Below are 17,924 nucleotides of genomic sequence, written 5' to 3'. Positions count from 1 at the left end.
GAGGTTCTGGGTGAACAGGAATTTGGGGGGAGACATTATTCAACCTACAGTAAGTAGCTTGCATTCAGCATGCATTTGTTGAGCTCTCACTATTTGAGCATTTATAAGGCACTAGATATGGCATGGTGGTGGGCTTCAGAGACAGACAACATAGCCTTTCCTTCAGGAGTCTGTGGTGCCCTGTTCCTCACCTTGGCATTGATCATCCCATGCCATTTAGTATTGAAAATGAGGAAGGCACCCCTAACACGCTTTTCTGTCTAGCGGTCTAGCCCAAGTACATTGTCTGAGGAGCTGTGCCTGGTGGGCATAACCACAGCCGTGTAGCTACCTGCCAACGCCGTGCCGACCCTTCAGCCAGGATCCCTCAGTTGTTAACATCCTTACACACATTTGTCTCTCTCCACACACACACACACACACACACGGTCACACTTGTCTTTTCTCCGAACCATTTGAGAATGTATTTCAGACAGAGTCCCTAAATACTTTGTGTGTGTACCTCCCTGGGTAGTTGCCGCCTACTGTTGGGAAATGAACACCACCTTCACACACCTCCTAATCCATAGGCCCCCTTTACACTTTGCCGCTTGTCCCTGTCATGTCCTTTATTGCCCCAGCACCCAGCCAGGGTTGCGTGGTGCACGAGTTGTCACTGGTCTGGAACAGTTCCTTAGTGTTTGTGTTTGAGGACCTTGACATTTTTGAAGAGAAGAGGCTAGTTACTTTGTAGAATGTCCTGCAGCTGGACTCATCTGGTGCTGGTCCCCCCCCCACCCCCCCCCCGTTAGATTCTGCTTATATGTTTCAGCAGGAGGGCCAAGAGAGTGAGGCTGCGTCCTGGGTGCAGCTAACAGGAGGGCTCACGGTTTTGATTTGTCCCATTTCCAGAGATGCTAATTTTTATCATGAGTTGAAAAGGTATCTACCAGATTCCTTCATGGCAACATTGGTGAATGAGCAGTGTGCAACTATTAAGTAAGTATTTTGTGGGGAAGTATTTTGAGACTATGTAAACATCCTGTCTCTCATTAAACCCACTAGTTTTAGCACCCTGTGGTGATTCCTACCCGAATCAATTAGCATGACGTCTGCCAAATGGTGGCTTACTGATTGCATCATTTATTTTACCCTTATTAGTTGGTAACCCACCACAAGGCAGAGCTTTCTCTCCTCATTTTTTCCTCCCTCCTCCCCTCTTGTTGTCCCTTCTTTCCTAGTAGCAGACTTACAGGTTCCTCTCTTATTCATTGGATTATAACCCATTACCATCATTTTCCACTTTCATGCTCAGGTTATCCCATATTTGGCCCATGCTAGCCCTTCGTTTGGCTTTTGTGGACTTTTGACACGTGTGCATCATTCTTTGAGCACTTGCTTAAGTTTTTGGCCCAGCACATGCAGGTTTATCTTGAACCTTCCTTGTCCCAGCCCTGGAATCAGCCATTTCTCCAATAAGCCCAAGTTCATTTTAGTGGAGAATGGATTTTAGAAGCCAAATGGGAGTGCTAGATGTGTCCACTGCCACTGGGGCATCACAGCCACTAAGCCTTCTCAGTAGACGTTGTTAGGAAACTGTATGTACATGCTCCCTTCCGCACACATTCCGCACACAAGTATGTACATATATGCAAGGGAGCACACATGCATGTGTAGTTCCCTGTCCTTCCCTAGCTGTAAGAGCCATGAAGTGTCCAATCGCATTTCAGATCCCCTGGTTCGCGTTAGCTTTTTCCCTTTCCCTGCTTATTCCTCTGTTCCCCTAGCAATAAGGGTAACATGGGGCTTCCGTCATCTGTGAGATCCTCATTTATTTGATCAGCCCCCTTGTGTGTAACCCGCCTTCTCATATAGGGGCCATCTTGGCCCCAGGAGCATCTCCTCCTTCCCACCTGTGCTCTCAGAAGGGGCGGGGGGGCTAACTTCTGTGGGCCTGTGCCAGCAAGCACTACATGGACTTTTAAATATACATATTTCCCTTAAAAAGGCATTCCGTTAGTCCAGGGTAGTTCTTTGGAGCAATAGCCACAGGGGACCTATATATCCAACGTAAGTGGAGAAAAAGGCCTTCCTTCTCAATAGGGATTTCTCAGCCATGTCAGAACATGTTGACACTTGAAGAATCGGCTGACTGTTGGTCAGAGGCTTTGGAAGAGCTGGATTGGAAGTGTGAGATGAGTTCACCAGGGTCTGAAGACAAATCTGCGTGGGTCAGATGTAGCCTATAGAGTACACTGCGGAGATTTAAGTTGACGTTTCAGTGACTGATTTTGATGACAATCTGGCAGGAAGTGTCCAGTGTCTTGTTAGCCCATATCCATGGGTCTGATGGGGTCAGGAACACCATGAGGAATGTGTCCAGCATCATTGGGGAGCTGTTGCCTCCCCACCAACGTGTTCCTTCATCTCAGGGAAATCCTGGGGCTGTATTTCCCTGACCCCTTCCCTGTGTTAGGTTCTGCTAAACTGAGGGAGTCAGGGGAGATGTTGCTCTGTTGTTTGTGGTCTCCAAAACAGACACGTGGCAGGTGGCACACATGAGGGTCTCTGAAGCCCCCTGCTTCCCTAAATTGAAAACCTTTCTGATCTGGGGTTGCTTTTTCCTTATTCGGGTCATGACTAATATAGGACCTTTGGTCATTTCAAGTCCTGATGATCCCAGAGCCTTTCTGGTCACTTGCATGGTCTTGGAGTCATGATCTGGAGACTAGAGATTTCATTTGATGGGGATGTTACTGGGTTTCTCCAGTGAGACCTTGCCCAGGTGGCTCCTTGGGAGCCCCAGGGTTGTGAGTGATCTAGGGACTGGAGCAGCCCAGCTAGAGGGCCGTCAGTGGGAATACTCAGTAACGCTGGGAATGAAACATTTCCCAACATTACTGAACCCTTGCTTGGTGTAAGACACTGTGTCAAGCTTTGTGGAAAACAGAGTGGTGAACAATGGCATATGTTCCTAACTTCAAGGAATTTCCACTTCATGTACAAAGGGCAGAAATGGGCAACCCTTAGGAAGGTAGGGAGCTGTATGTGGCCGTGTTCTGTATTGTTTCCCACATGGGTCTCCCTCTGTGGGGAAATCAAGTGCTAGTCTAAGTGGTTCTTGAAGGTGTGCCCATGTTCCTTTTCACCTCACCCGTGACCTCTTGAAAATAGCGGAGTTGTGGTATGTGTTCTTCTTGGGTAAGTTTTAATGGATCCGTTTTCATAATTAACTCCATCTTGACCTTGGACCGCCATTTGTTGAACAAAGAGAAGTTACAAAAACCACAGAGGGGAGAAGCATGATAAAGGGATAGCCTGATGTGTTTCAGAGTCAGTGTGTGTAACGAGCTAGGATGGTGTTTCAGCATCAAAGAAGTAATTGAGATTTGGGCAACACGTAGTCATTTTCTTTTAACAGACTTCATTTCAGTGTTATTAGCATTATCTTCTTTTTAAATGGAAGATATAACTTTAAATTAGTCTTTATGATTAATTAGATCTCTTTCACATCTGCCTGACAATTTCTGATTGTTGAGTGTTTCCTTTTCCCTGCAAAATGATGGGGAACAGAAACCATGAAAAGATCTCTGTTTGGCGCCCTTCCCAGCTTCAGACCTGTTTCCGTCCAGGATGAGCACTGGAGATCTGGGTCCTCTCGTGGGGCTGAGGGGAGGATGGCATTATGAGTCCAAGTGGGTAAGGTGAGGCTGCAGCTAAAATAAAAATGCAGCTTGAGAGCCAGTGTCCCCAAGAGACCTTATGCTCCTGATTAAGAAAGGGGGATAGTAGCAGATATTTGAGGGGATGTTCCATCCCCAAAACAAATATCTTTTTGTCTTGGATTCTTGGAATCTACTCTGTCGTTTTCAGACAGTATAAGAAAGATCTGTGGGGTGAGCTTGGACCCTGCTCCCACCTTACTGCTCAGGAAAACCTCTGCCAGGCCCAACCTGCTGTGTGTGCAGAGTTGGAAGCGAGGAATGGACGGTGTCTAAAATTCTATTTTTTTTTTTTGAAAGTGTGTGTTGTAGGGGCTAGAACTGTTGTAGTGAAACACTTTAACCAAAAGCAGCTTTTTGATTCCCTGCAGGCACAGTTAGAAGACCCGTCATGTTGCTTTCCATTTGGAATGAACACTAGTACGTGTCTCAGGCCCCACACACAGAGGGATTGGTTGCAAGGGAGCTTCTTTGTCAGTCCAATCTACCCACCTCCCCAAGAACAGAAGTTTTTTTACCTAATGGCTTTATAACAGATACATAAATCATCTGGTCCTTACCTGGAGAGAAATGTTCCCTCACTAAGGGAGGCCTGTCAGAAGTCTTGATTTAAGAAGACATACATTGATGACCAGCTTAGAATTTTTGGAAAAGAATCTTTTTTTTTTTAAACTGTTTCTTTCTTTCTTTCTTTCTTTTTTTAAGATTTTATTTATTTATTTTACAGACAGAGATCACAAATAGGCAGAGAGGCAGGCAGAGAGAAAGAGAGAGAGAAGAGGAAGCAGGCTCCCTGTTGAGCAGAGAGCCCGATGTGGGGCTCAATCCCAGGACCCCAGGATCATGACCTGAGCTGAAGACAGAGGCTTCAACCCACTGAGCCACCCAGGCACCCCTGGAAAAGAATCTTATTTTCTTGAGAGTTCTACTAGAGAGGCACATTGCTAGATGCAGTGAAAGGACAGAAGAGCCTCCATGCCTTTCCACAAAGTGTGCACATCAGCCCTGCCTTGGAGGTAGCCAGTAGCCTCACTGAGAATTAATGATTCCTCCTGGGTGAGTGGAAACATTGTTGGTTTCTTCACTTGTATCATTAGTGCTCCAAACAGCCACACAGGACATACACGCATAAGCAGCAAACTTGCCTGGCCGATACCATTTTTTCCTTATTTACAAAGCTAATAAGAATTGTAGCTGTGTTCACACATGAATCTGCACAAAGTACATCGATTAACTTAAGCTTTGGAAATAGGAGAAAATGTATGTGTTGTTCGAGCTATCTTGGTCACCATGGATGGTGACTTTAAGCTAAGGCTCACTTTCATCATTCACATGAGCTATAAATTCATAAAGATTTTCAAAGCTAGTTCTTCCTTGGATATTTTTCTGTTCTTGAATGAACTGAGAGAATTTGGGGGGGAAGAAAAATTGTTTGGAAAGCAAAATTGTTTGGCTCTTCCTCAATAAAACAGTTCAAACTGCTTATTCGTACCTGAGTTTCACTTTTTTTTTTTTTTTCCTCAGGAGCCACTTTATTTTGGTCTGATTTTCATCCTTCAATCCCCTCAAATATTATCAAAGAATTTACAAACAGAACTGGGATTCAATTCAGGACTTTGTCTGAAGAGTCACTTAGAAAACATCTGTAATTTGTACTTATACTGATAAATTAAGAAGATTATATTAATTTATATGAGTTTGTCTTAACAAATACTTATCACATGCTTGCTCCATGAAATGCAAAGCCAGCACAGTCTCAGAATTTATAAGGGAGCCAGGGGCTGTAAATGTAATGCTGGGAATCACTGTAATGCTGGGAAGTGGAATGTTTGTCTGGGGAAAGATTTATTACTCCGGGGCAGCAGAAGTGGGATGGAGAGTGTTCATCTGCCTGTCCAGAGTGCTAGAGTGGCCTCTGGAGTCTGGAAAATTGGTAGGATTTACGTGCAAGCTCTCAATCTGGAGACATCATTTTAATGTATGGAGGTGTGAAAGTGATACTCCCCTGTTGGGTTTCTCTTAAGATAGAACCGGCTTCTCAACTGGGATTTAGGCATATGCAGAGGCAAAGCTGATTTACACAAAAAACAGCCGTATACTTTGTTTGCAGTTTATGTGCAGTTGTGTTTGCTGACGTTGAACTGTGCCCGTTACTGGTGGCAGCATTTTGCACACTTTGATTCCATAGGTTAATGATGAGATGTCCAAGTCTCTAAGGTGTAAGTCTAACTATTCAGGGACCCTTCCTTGGATTCCCTTGCCAGGCATTGCTCAACATCTTGGACAAAAATGGCTCCATCAAATCATAGAATTTTATTTTATAAATCCTACAGTTTGGAATTAGTAAAGGCACTTTGTAGTTTAGATGATTGAAGTTAAACTATCTCATTTTTTTAAAAGGGAGAAACGAAGGTCTGTGGAACTGAAGTGCCCTGCCCAAGGTCACAAAGTATTTAGTGACACTGTTTTTTTAACTTAATGTGCTCATTCTTGCAATGCACTGAGTATAGGCAAAGAATTAAAGATTCCAAATTATTAGAAAATAAAAGAATTTTCTTTTGAGTTTGTTATATTGGTATCCACCTCTTCTTATAATGATGGCTTATGTTTTTATATAAGAAATTCTGTGGTTCTCGGGACGCCTGGGTGGCGCAGTTGGTTGGACGACTGCCTTCGGCTCAGGGCGTGATCCTGGAGTCCCGGGATCGAGTCCCACATCAGGCTCCCAGCTCCATGGGGAGTCTGCTTCGCTCTCTGACCTTCTCCTCGCTCATGCTCTCTCTCACACTCTCTCTCTCTCTCAAATAAATAAATAAAATCTTTAAAAAAAAAAAAAAAAGAAATTCTGTGGTTCTCAAAGCAACCCTCTGGGGTGCAGTCTTAATATTTTTTTGTCCTGTTTTACAAAAGAGAGAAATGAAGCCCAGAGAAGTTAAGCAACTTGCTGAAGTCAGATACTTTGTAAGTTATCAGACCCAAACTAAATGTGTACCAAACAATTCACCCAAATTATATTGTATCAGAAGAAGCAGCTGTTACAGATGAAGCAAAAGGGGAAAAGCCGCACAGGGATCACTGGTGGCTGTGGGCGCTCTCATCTCACCACGGGTATGGTCCAGTCTTCTAGGTTTTGGTGGGGAGGGTCAGGTATTACATTATACTCTGAAAACACTGTATGTTTATCCCCTCTCTTTCATGTAATTAATATTTACAGATCCTGGTAACTAGAAAACTCAGTTCCACCAACAGTTGAATGGAGGTCCTCTGGGAATTTATCTGAAGTTAAATCCTAACAGACAACCAGATTAAGGTGCTGGCATAAAAATGGGTTTTGAAGAAAGAAATAGATACTGGAAGTATGCTAGGAATTCAGTTCATAAAATCTAATCAGACAATAAGGGGAGGAGCATCTTTTTTCTCCTTTTTTAAAAAAAGAGTTCAGGGTCACCTGGGTGGCACAGCTGGTTAAACATCCAACTCTTGGCTTCAGCTCAGAGTTCAGGCCCTGCTTCAGGGTCTGTGCTGGGTGTGGAGCTTACTTTAAAAAAAAAAAAAAGAATTCAGATGAATAAAAACAAAAACTTTTCGATTTATGAACCATTCACTTTTTCTTTACATGTCATTTTCTTGTTTTGGTACTAGCCCACCGGCAAAATGGTAGTAAACAAAGATGGAATTTGCTACTACTTTGTCATTTCAGAGTTGCACACTGTTGCAATCAAATGTTCCTTGAATCTCACAATAAATTTGAAAACTTAGGGCGCCTGGGCGGCTCGGTGGGTTGGGCCGCTGCCTTTGGCTTGGGTCATGATCTCGGGGTCCTGGGATCGAGTCCCGCGTCGGGCTCTCTGCTTGGCAGGGAGCCTGCTTCCTCCTCTCTCTCTCTGCCTGCCTCTCTGCCTACTTGTGGTCTCTCTCTGTCAAATAAATAAATAAAATCTTAAAAAAAAAAAAGAAAACTTAGAAGAGTCTAGCCTTTTAGAAGGAAAAAAATAAGGCAGAAACAGAATTAAGAGCTGGGCAGGACAAGGAGGCAGTTCCCATTCTGAGAGTATGCTCCTACCCAAACTTAACTTTGTTAGAGAACTTACTGTTCTATAGGGAGTCTTACAACTGTGCTGGTCTTTAATGCTCCATATATGGTTTTCCTCTCCAAGCTTTGCTTTTCTGCCTTTATCTTGTGTAATCTGTTTTTTTTTTTTTATTCATTTGAGAAAGAGAGGGTGAGTGGGGGAGTGGCAGAGGGAGTAAAAGGGGGTGGGGGCAACAGAGGGAGAGAGCCAAACAGGTTCTCTGCTGAGCAGGGAGCCTGACTAGGGGCTCCATCCCAGGACCCCTGGGTCATGACCTGAGTTGAAGGCAGACGCTTAACTGACTGAGTCTCCTAGACGCCCCTTATGTGCTCTTTTCCATCCTGAAGTTTTGGATGGATATTTACTTCTAGCTTTAAACTAGAACCTTGTAGAAAGGCCTGGCTCCTTCTACTTCATGTGCCCATTGACATGGAGGCAGACTCATTTCACTGGTCTCACTGGAAAATCAAATGATGTAATAGAAAAGCAAAGTACCGAGGTGCCTGGGTGGCTCAGTGGGTTAAGCCTCTACCTTCGGCTCAGGTCATGATCTAGGGGTCCTAGGATCAAGCCCCGCATCGGGCTCTCTGCTCAGCAGGGAGCCTGGCTTCCTCCTCTCTCTGCCTACCTCTCTGCCTACTTGTGACCTCTCTCTCTCTCTGTCAAATAAATAAATAAAGTCTTAAAAAAAAAAAAAGAGAAAGAAAAAGTACCGCACAAGTACAGTCATCAAAGACAATTTAATCAACAGGTAAAAAGATTTGTGATTCTTTGTGTAACCTAGAATCAGTATCTTACACTCGGTAGGCCCTCCATAAATGTTTGTTTAATTATCATTTTAATGAGCAGTCCATTTTTAAGTAAGGAAGAAAGCAGGAGATAGGATCGTGTTCAACACCTTCCCTAAGTGTTTGTTGTGAAAGTAGCGATACCCAGAGTGAAGAAGAGTTAAGAGAGCATTACCTGCAGCTTCCTGCTCCTACAGAAGATTTCTCAATTAAATAAAAATACAAAAAAGAGAGGGAAAAAAAATCTTATTTTTTTAAAAAAGATTGTATTTATTTATTTGACACAAGTAGGCAGAGAGGCAGGCAGAGAGGAGGAAGCATGGTCCCAGGACCCTGGGATCATGACCTGAGCCAAAGGCAGAGGCTTTAACCCACTGAGCCACCCAGGCGCTCCTGGGGAAAAAAAATCTTAACAGCAACATAAAAGCCACCATAGTTTGAGCTGATTTGTACAGCTTGGTGTCCTAACACCTAGGTTCTTCAGACACTTTCAGAGTCAGGGGCTCAGATTTCTGACCTGAAGCATCAGGATGACTGTCTTGTTATTAGTAAACTGCTATGTTCATAGAAGCGAAAATTTTAGACTAGACTAAATCATCATTGAAGTTACCTGTGGGAAAGGACAGAGTATGCTCGGTTTTATTCTTTTAGTCAAAGTAGAATTTCCATTTTCAAGTGTGAAATCCTACAGTCAAAGCAGTTTTTTATTTAAGATTTTACTTTCAAGTAATCTCCATACCCAGCGCAGAGCTTGAATTTACAACCCCAAGAGTGAGAGTCGCATGTTCCACTGATGGAGCCAGCTAGGTGTTCCTCAAAGCAGTTTTTAAGTGTAACTGGAACACTTAAAAAGATAAGGTTTGGAATATTAGTGGAATTCCTAAAAAGGCAAGTGAAGACCCCACACAAGGGCTGTGGTGATGTGACTGGAGTGCTGGACCTGTGCGGGGGTGGGAGGAAAAGGCGAGGACAGGGGGCGTAGGAGCTGGGTTAGAAGTGGTGGCCTGGGGCTAGGCTGGGAACTACTTTCCATGCCACTTTGGAGTCGATACTGTATTCTGTCATCCGGTACTTGTACCAGCGCCTACTGCATAGGACCGCTCAATACGGTAATCTTGCATGCCAAGCACTCAGCGCAGTGTGTGACACAGTAAGTCTTCTCGAAGTGGTAGTTGTAGTAGTTGTTGCTGTTGCTGTTTTTATAAGAGGGCACTTCTCAGAGGTTTAGAGCATGGTCTGTTGGGTGGCGCTGTAGGCCACGAACTGGAAGAGGAGAAACCGGGAGACTGTGTACCCATTAGGAAGCTATTGGCTGGTACCTGGGGTTCAGCGAGAGGGAGGGAAGAGACGGCGGGCTCAGCAGGCGGCCTGGGAAGAGAACGGTTAGTTACATGGAGCCCTCTGGTTGGGATGACTGGGGAATGGTGACCCCTAGGGAAAGGGGAAAAGCGGGTTTGTGGGGCCAGGATGCAGCGTTAATCCTTTCCCAAATGGTGCTGTGCAGACAGCATGCTGTCAGGGTTGTACAAGTACAACACAGAGGACTTGGCATGTCTGTGAGAACTTAAAGAAGCTGGAGAGGACCAGACTTTGTGTTAATCCTTTCCCAAATGGTGCTGTGCAAACAGCATGCTGTCAGGATTGTACAGGTACAACACAGAGGACTTGGCATGTCTGTGAGAACTTAAAGAAGCTGGAGAGGACCAGACTTTGTGTTTGGTATGGACAAGGTGGCCTGGGGTCCCTTGGAATTCGTAAGGTCCAAACTGGGACATTAGGAGACATGGCAGTTACAGTTGTGAAATGAAGTCCAAAGAGAGCCAGGAGATGGGAATGTCCCCAGAGGAAGAAGGGGAAGTGAGGGCTCCCCGTGACAGGGAAGCTGCTCTGTGTTCTTTTCTTTCCCTGTGTGTGTGTGTGTGTGTGTGTGTGTGTGTGAGACTGGCTTAGCACACACACAGGCTTGCAGGGTAGTCTGAAAGCATGTGTACATGTGTTTCATGGGTTTGTCTGTAGTGCCTGACTGTGGCTAACTTTTGAGTGAGTGTGGATAATCACGCAACATGTCCATTACAACTGTACCAATATACTCATCAATTTCAGAATAATTACTAGTACATAATATTTAATACCACATGATTTTAAAAAGATTTTATTTGACAGAGAGAGAGCAGCAGAAGGAGAGGGAGAAACTGGCTCCTCGCTGAGCAGGGAGCCCGACATGGGCTCAATCCCAGGAACCCGGGATCACAACCTGAGCTGAAGGCAAACACTTAACCCACTGAGCCACCCAGGAGCCCTTAATACCACACATTACTGCGTATTATATATTAAGTAATTAGTAAGGTATAACAACCTATTTTGTGTTTTTTTTCCCTCCAGTTCTGTAATGTAATGAAATATACATACGTACATTGGCAGAATTCTGACATCAGTTCCCTGGAGTGAGAACTATTACAGTGTGAAAGGCCAAGTGGAAGCCACCAGAACTCTTCTACCCATCAAAATAGTGCACCAAAAGCAGTATCACATTCCTGGCAGGGTGGCAGAGATTAGTGCCACCATCGGACTTGAAAGATGCAAGGGTGATGATTCCTCCCACATCTCCAGCCCACCTGCTTGGCCTGTGCAAAAGGCAGGTGGGTCTTGGAGAATGGCAGTGGGCTCTCATAGACTTAACCAGGTGGTGGCTCTGGTTGCAGCTGCTGTGCCAGATGTGATTTCTTGCTGTAACAGATCCACATGTTTGCTGGCAAATGGTATGCTGGTGAAAGCTGTTTTTTTTCTGTGCCTGGCAGGGCCAGCAGTGTTTCTCAGTGTTCCTCCTTGGGGTTCCACCAGCTTTCCCGCCTATGTCAGAACACGATCACACTCTTCATTCCAAGGGATACTGATCAAAGCAGAAACAACTCTTCTAGAAGAGAAAAGAACTAAAAAGAGACTTGGGAGACTTTGGAAAGAGGGCTAGGATGTTTTTGGCTGTGACAGGCATTATATAAGGTAGAAGTCTGATTTTACCAAAGGCTTTATTTGGAATTAAATATGGTTAAAGAGGTGTGTGTATAGATTCTAGGCTGGCAAGGGATGGACTGCAGTGGATTCATACTGAGTCAGTGTGGTTGGAAATCTGCATGTAGCCTAGGCCATAGGAAGCAGTTTTCATGAGATCTAGAAGGCACAAGTGAGGCAGCAGCCACATCTGTTCACACTCAGAAAGTCGGCATGGAGGCAGCTGGAGCATGTGGGCTTACCTTCCTGGCCTGGGGCCCCTCTGAGTTCTGCAGCTCCTCCAATGCCCACGAGCCTCTGTTTGTTCCTTCCATCTGTGGGGGTGATGCACAGCCTTCCTGTGTCTTCATCCAAGCTGGTGACCAATCAACGATACAATTTTTTGGCCAGAATCAAGATGCATGACTATATATTTTATAGGGCAGTACAGCAGATATACACTGGTATCGTAGCAACAGCAAACACTGAGCGCTTACTGTGTGCCAGGCACTGTTCTCAGCGCCTGCTCTACACTCAGCAGGAAGTCCTCGGGACAACCCTGTACCATAGGTGACGTAGCCTGTCCTTTCAGATGAAGAACCAGAGGCACGAAGGGAGGAAGGGATTTGCATGAGGTACGTGGGCTCCATGCAGCAGAAGTGGGGTCTGAGTGCTTGCAATGTGATTCTGGAGGTCTCGAGCTGACATACAGCACCGATGCTGCGTCAGCTTGTCAATAATGACCTCAGCGAGAGACCATTAAGGGTTTCTCTATCCTATATAGGAGCAAGTTTGTCCTCGACATGGAGTCTTGCACATTTAGTTCTGCAATAAGTCAATCTACCCACCAACGCATTTGGAAACAAATTCCAAGCAGCTGTAAACAGTAAATATTTTGTTTCCGTTATCTTTGCAGCAATAACATGAGAAAAGAATTAAGGACTAAAACTAGGGGGGTTTGAGATATTTTTTGTTGAGTGTTTTTATGTGATTTATGGGAAAATAACTTCCTGGAAAACAACTATGTTTCACAAAAAATGACCATCTTGCCACACCTTTCATAAGTCAATCTGCAGTGTAAGTTAGGTGTGTTTTCAGAGCAACCAAATTGTGAGGACATTTGGGAGCTAAGAGGCAGCCACGCAGTTAAGATTGTGTAACTGCTCCAGAAGCCACGCCATGCGGCTGGCGAGACCCGTAGCAGCCAGGAGCTGAGGGGCTGAGCTGCCCTTGTCCCCAGCCTCTGGGGACACTCTGGATATCACAGTCTGGTAGACTGTGACTACCCCTCACTCACCACACACACAACTCTGCCTTGCTCAGTGTCATCCTTAGTAAAACAACAATTTCATAAAAATAGTAGAATAAGAGAAGATACAGAAGACCGAAGAAGACTGATGTACAGCCTGATTATTATGGAGTGAACACCCTGTGTCTTAACTAGCCGGACTGAAAAGGAGAATGCTGCCAGCTACCCAGATGTCCCCTCTTGTCCCCTCCCTGCAAAAGCCAACCATGGTTTTGCCCTCACTTGGGGTTACTTCGCTCTCTTCTTCATGATTTTCTTACCCAAGTGTGCATCCTGAAACACTTGACTTCAGTTGTTTGCTTTTGCCAGATTTGGGGTTTGCTTTTGCGGCTTTCCCAACTTTTGTTTTGAAGAATTTTAGACTTGCAGAAAAGTTACATGATATCTAGACTCACTAATAGCATTTTGCCAAATTCACTTTTTCTCTCTCTCAATGTATGTGTGCACAAATATACACATACATGCATATATATATACATATATGTATGCATATACACACATGAATCTTTTATAGATGCATATAGATGCATGTTCTGTGTGTGTGTGTCCTGTCTCTTTCCTGAGCTATCGAGCCATTAGAGAGTAAGTTGCAAGCTTCATGCCCCACACCCTTAAATTCTTCAACTTATATCTCTTCAGAACAAAGATATTCTCCTATGTAGACAAAATAAATGATTCTTTCACTCAAGAAATTTAACGTTGACAAAATACTCTTATCAAATATACAGTTCATGTTCAAATGTGCCCAGTTGTCCAGTAGTGTCCTTTAGAGCTTTTCTTTTTTCATGCAGGATCCAATCAGGAATCATTTATTGCGTTTAGTTATCACACATCTGTGTCGTCTCCTTTGATCGAACTGCTCCCAGCCTTTTTTGTCTTTAATGATAACTGACATTTTTGAAGAGTTTAGGAGTCTGCTTTTTAAAATAAATTTTTGCCTTGAAATATATGCATAAATAAAAATGCATTAATTATAAGTGTGCGTTTGAAGCATTATCACAAAATGAACACATCCACGTAAGCAGCACGCAGAAAACATCCTCCTGAGACAGGATCTCAGAAGCCCCTCTGTGTGCCTCTCAGAACTACCTACCCCCTGCTTCTACACGTAACCACATTCAGGCCCCGTTCATCAGTTTTTCCAGGGTCTGGATTTCATATAAGCGGAATCTACAAGTATGAATTCTTTGGGGGCTGCCCCTGTTACTCACTGTTAAACTTGTGAGATCAATCCCTGTTGCCTGTAGTTGCAGTTGCTTCATTTTCGTTGCTGTAGCCTGTTCTCTGTGTCAGTGTATTTCAGCCTTTCTGTCCATCCTCCCGTTGATGGATGTGTGGCTTGTCCGTCTTGGCTGTGACAGGATTCCTACACATCTGGATTCCTGTATCCTGGTGCGCATTTGCGTGCGTTTCTGTTGGGTAAATAAACGTTCGGGGCTGGAACTGTTGGGTCGCAGAGTATGAATGTCTTCCGCTCTCCCAGCTAACAGCAAACTGCCTTACAGATGGTGTTGGCTGTTCCCGCTCCGGCCAGGGGTGTGTGATGGCTCTCCTTGCTCTGCGTTCTTACCTGTTGGCCTGTCTGGTTTTAGCCACTCTGGTGGGTGTGGCTTCTTTCCGTAGCTTTAATTTCTGACTCCCTCCTTTGATTTGCATTGCTCCCGGTTTAGAGTTGCTGAGCCTTATTACGAGTGTTATGTGTAGCTTTACAAGTAACTGCTGCAGACTTTTCCCAGAGTGGCCGCACTTCTCTGTGTTGCTGCCAGCAGTGTGGGAGCATTCTTCTTGCTGCTCGTCCTCAGCAGTACTTGATATTCTCAGGACTTTTCATTTTAGTCATATGAACAGACGTATGGTGATGTTTATTTTCTATGTTAAATGTGCATTTCCTGAACGGCTGGTGATGCTAGGATTTTTTCATGTGCGTATTCACCAGCCCGGGGTCGCGGGGGTGGCAGCAAAGGGACGAACAGATATCCACCCTGAACCAAGCACTATTTTTGAAAAGGCCGTCCTTTTCCCATGCTCTGTAGTGTCTCTTTCGTCATAAATAATGTCCGTGTATGAGAATCTGTTTCTTGGCTTTCTCTTGTTTCATCCGTTTGTCTGTCCTTCTGTCAATATCCACTGCCTTAACCACGGCAGCTTTGCTGGAGCACTTGGAGTCCTGCAGACCAGATTTCCCCCGCGTTTTCTCCAGGATCTTTCATAAAGACGGACTCCTGTAGGGCATGATGTTTTCCAGGTTCATCCACATTGTAGCGTGAATCAAAACCTCACTCCTTTCTGTGACTGAATGCAGTCTCATTGTACGGACACGCTGTTCAGTTGGCAGAACTTTGGGTGGTTTTCACTTTCTGTCAGTTGTGAATAATGCCGCTATGAACACACCCATAAAGGTTTGTGTGTGGACGTGCACCTAGGAGAAGAATCACTGGGAATACGTATGGAAGCTATGTGTTTAGCATTTTGAAGAGGTGCCAGAGTGTTTTCCTTTCACCTTCTGACCAGCAGTGTATGAAGATGGCGATTTCTGTTCATTCTTGTCAACACCTGTTTTTGTCTGTTGAACTGTGGCTGTGCTGGTGGGTGTGAAGCAGCATCTCACTGTGGTTTCAATTTGTGTTTCCCTGATGGCTAATGGTGTTGAGCATCTTTTCAGGTGCTTCTTGGCCATTTGCATATCTTCTATGGGGAAAGGTCTATTTGGATTCTTAGCCTTTTTTAAAAAATGGGGTGTCATTTAGATGTTGGAAAAGTTCTTTATATACTCCCCCTCAGGGTGTCCATAGCACATCACCCCACTTTACTCTCCTGTCTCCTCTTGCTCTACTTTCATAACAGGCTTTAATTTGTGATTCGATTTCTTGGTGAATCAACTCATTCATCTATCCATCCATTTTGTGTTCATTCAACAGATACACAAATGCCTTAGTTGTGTTGTTGCTGTTTCTTTACCTTCTCAGTGCTGTTCTGAAAGAGCTTAGCCGCCACTGTCATTTGTCTGGTGGGTAGCAATATCATCTGGAAGGTTCTGGGTAACTCCCATGAGAGCATCTATGCCAGTCTGAACTGCACTTCACCTTGTGTGACAGCCTCTTAGCCACAGCTATGACTCAAGGGTCTTACTCTCCCATCCCCATTCCCACCAAACGAAATGCACCAACATCCTCCCCAAAAGTCTACCAATAGATGTGTGTTTTTTTTCCTTTTCCTTTTCCTTACAGTAGAAGTTTGCTTCCTTCTTGTGATGCCCAGTTCTTTCACTTGAGTTATGGGTTCTATCTTCTCTCCCCTTTTCAACACCTTGGCTCCTTTAGCTGCCTTTCCGTTTCCTAAATCTTTAATCTTTCTCCTCTGCTGGGCCATCCTGGCAGGCCACACCAGTCTCGAGCACCACCCTCTGCACAAATCCTCCCAGGATGCCAAGTCACCTACTTCTCTGCCGGACATCGTGGCCTGACTTCTCTAAAGGATTGAGCACATGGGCTTTCTCCACTTCCCACTTACGCTCACATATCACCCCCTGCGTCCGGCCTTGTCTGTGCACTCCACCACTCATCTATGTCCCTACCTGTCATGGCATCAACAGTCTTCATACAACGAAGCCCAGGATCTCTTTTCTAGCCACATTGTACTCGATGTAGTGGCCCTTTCCTAGCCTTGAGACACTCTCCTCTCTTGGCTTTCTTGGAATCCTGTTTGTCTGACTGTTCTCCAGTCCCACTTGTCCCCCTTCAGACTTTGTTGCAGGATCCCCACCCTACTCCACGTATTGATGTTGAAGTTCCCCAGACTTACTTCCTGGTCCTTTCCTTTCTTGTCATCGTCTCCCACATGGTAGTAGAGACATCCCCGCTCTAGCCTAGGTCTTCCCTCTGATTGGGATGATGTGGCTGGGCCCTCGACATCTTCATTTGGCAATTTTACAGGCCTCTTAAACTTCAGGTGTCCAAAACTGAGCTTCTGATCTTATCCCTAAAGCCTTTGCCTGCCTCAGTCTTACCCCAGGAAATACATTGTCATCATCCATTTACTATGGGCAGAACCCAGGGAGTCATCCTCATTCCCTGTCCTCACCCCCAACATCCAGTCTACTGGAACGTCTTAGTTCCAGCCTGGATATCGTACTGTGAGTCTTTCTGCTTCTATCCTGCTGTCACCTAAGCCGGGCCACACTTACCCTTCCCGTGGGCCACAGCAACAACCTGGGAATGAGTCCCTACTATTACTCTTTTTAATTTTTATTTTTCTGGCCACTGCTCTTGATAGCTCCCAAGCCATTCATCACCTATACCTGAGTGGATTTCCTAAAAAAGCAGGCCCACCATGTGGGTGCCCGGAGAGGATTCCAGAACAGAAGTCAGACCAAAAATTATTGAAATTTGAATAAAATCTGTAGTCTAGTTAATAACATTGTACCTCTATTAATTTCCTTGAAATAGTACAATAAGATGCTAAAATTAGGACAAGTTGGGTGAGGAATATGAGGGAACTCCTTGTACTATATTTGCAACTTTTCTGTATGTATAAATTAGTTCAAATTAAAAAGGTTTTAATGATTAAAATGCAGGAAAAAAAGGAAAGAACATAGGATTGTGCATTCATGAGCTTAAAACTCTGTCGAAGCCTTCCATTGCCTTAGCAGGACCTGACTCTGAAGGCTCTTGATGGCTCCAGGGCCATGCCCAGCCCTCTAGCTTCAGGGAATGATGCCCTTTCTCCCTCACTTGGCTTCAGCAGCTGTGGCCCTCTTTCAACCAGGAGAAGAGATGATTGTACCCACTCTAGTCCCCCATCCAGTGCTGCGTGCCACAGGCCCACAGTGGGACCAACTCCTTCTCATCCCCGATGTCTCCACATCAGTGTTGTTTCTTCACAGAGAGCTTCCCTGACTCCTGTGCCCCAACTGGCCCTCCTGTTCACTTGCTGTTCTCTGTGGCAGAAACCTTTCATTTTCTTCAGGGTCCTTAGTCACAGCTGGTGATCTGGGCCCTTCCTTATCCTCCCTGCTGCTGGTTCCTTGGCATCAGGGTGTCAGGGACAACAGTAAGCGTGGTATCAT

At 44.9% G+C, this 17,924-nt stretch overlaps 1 protein-coding gene across 1 annotated transcript in view; it reads left to right on the top strand.

Moving 5' to 3' along the window:
- Window positions 1-17,924, top strand: part of ADCY9 (adenylate cyclase 9) — a 119,592-nt gene that overhangs the window by 45,312 nt on the left and 56,356 nt on the right. The window lies entirely within an intron of this gene.

Source organism: Neovison vison, chromosome 14 (genome assembly GCF_020171115.1).
Source record: "Neovison vison isolate M4711 chromosome 14, ASM_NN_V1, whole genome shotgun sequence".
Taxonomy (NCBI): domain Eukaryota; kingdom Metazoa; phylum Chordata; class Mammalia; order Carnivora; family Mustelidae; genus Neogale; species Neogale vison.
The sequence above is the reverse complement of the archived record's forward strand: the minus strand, read 5'-3'. Positions and strand labels throughout refer to the sequence as shown.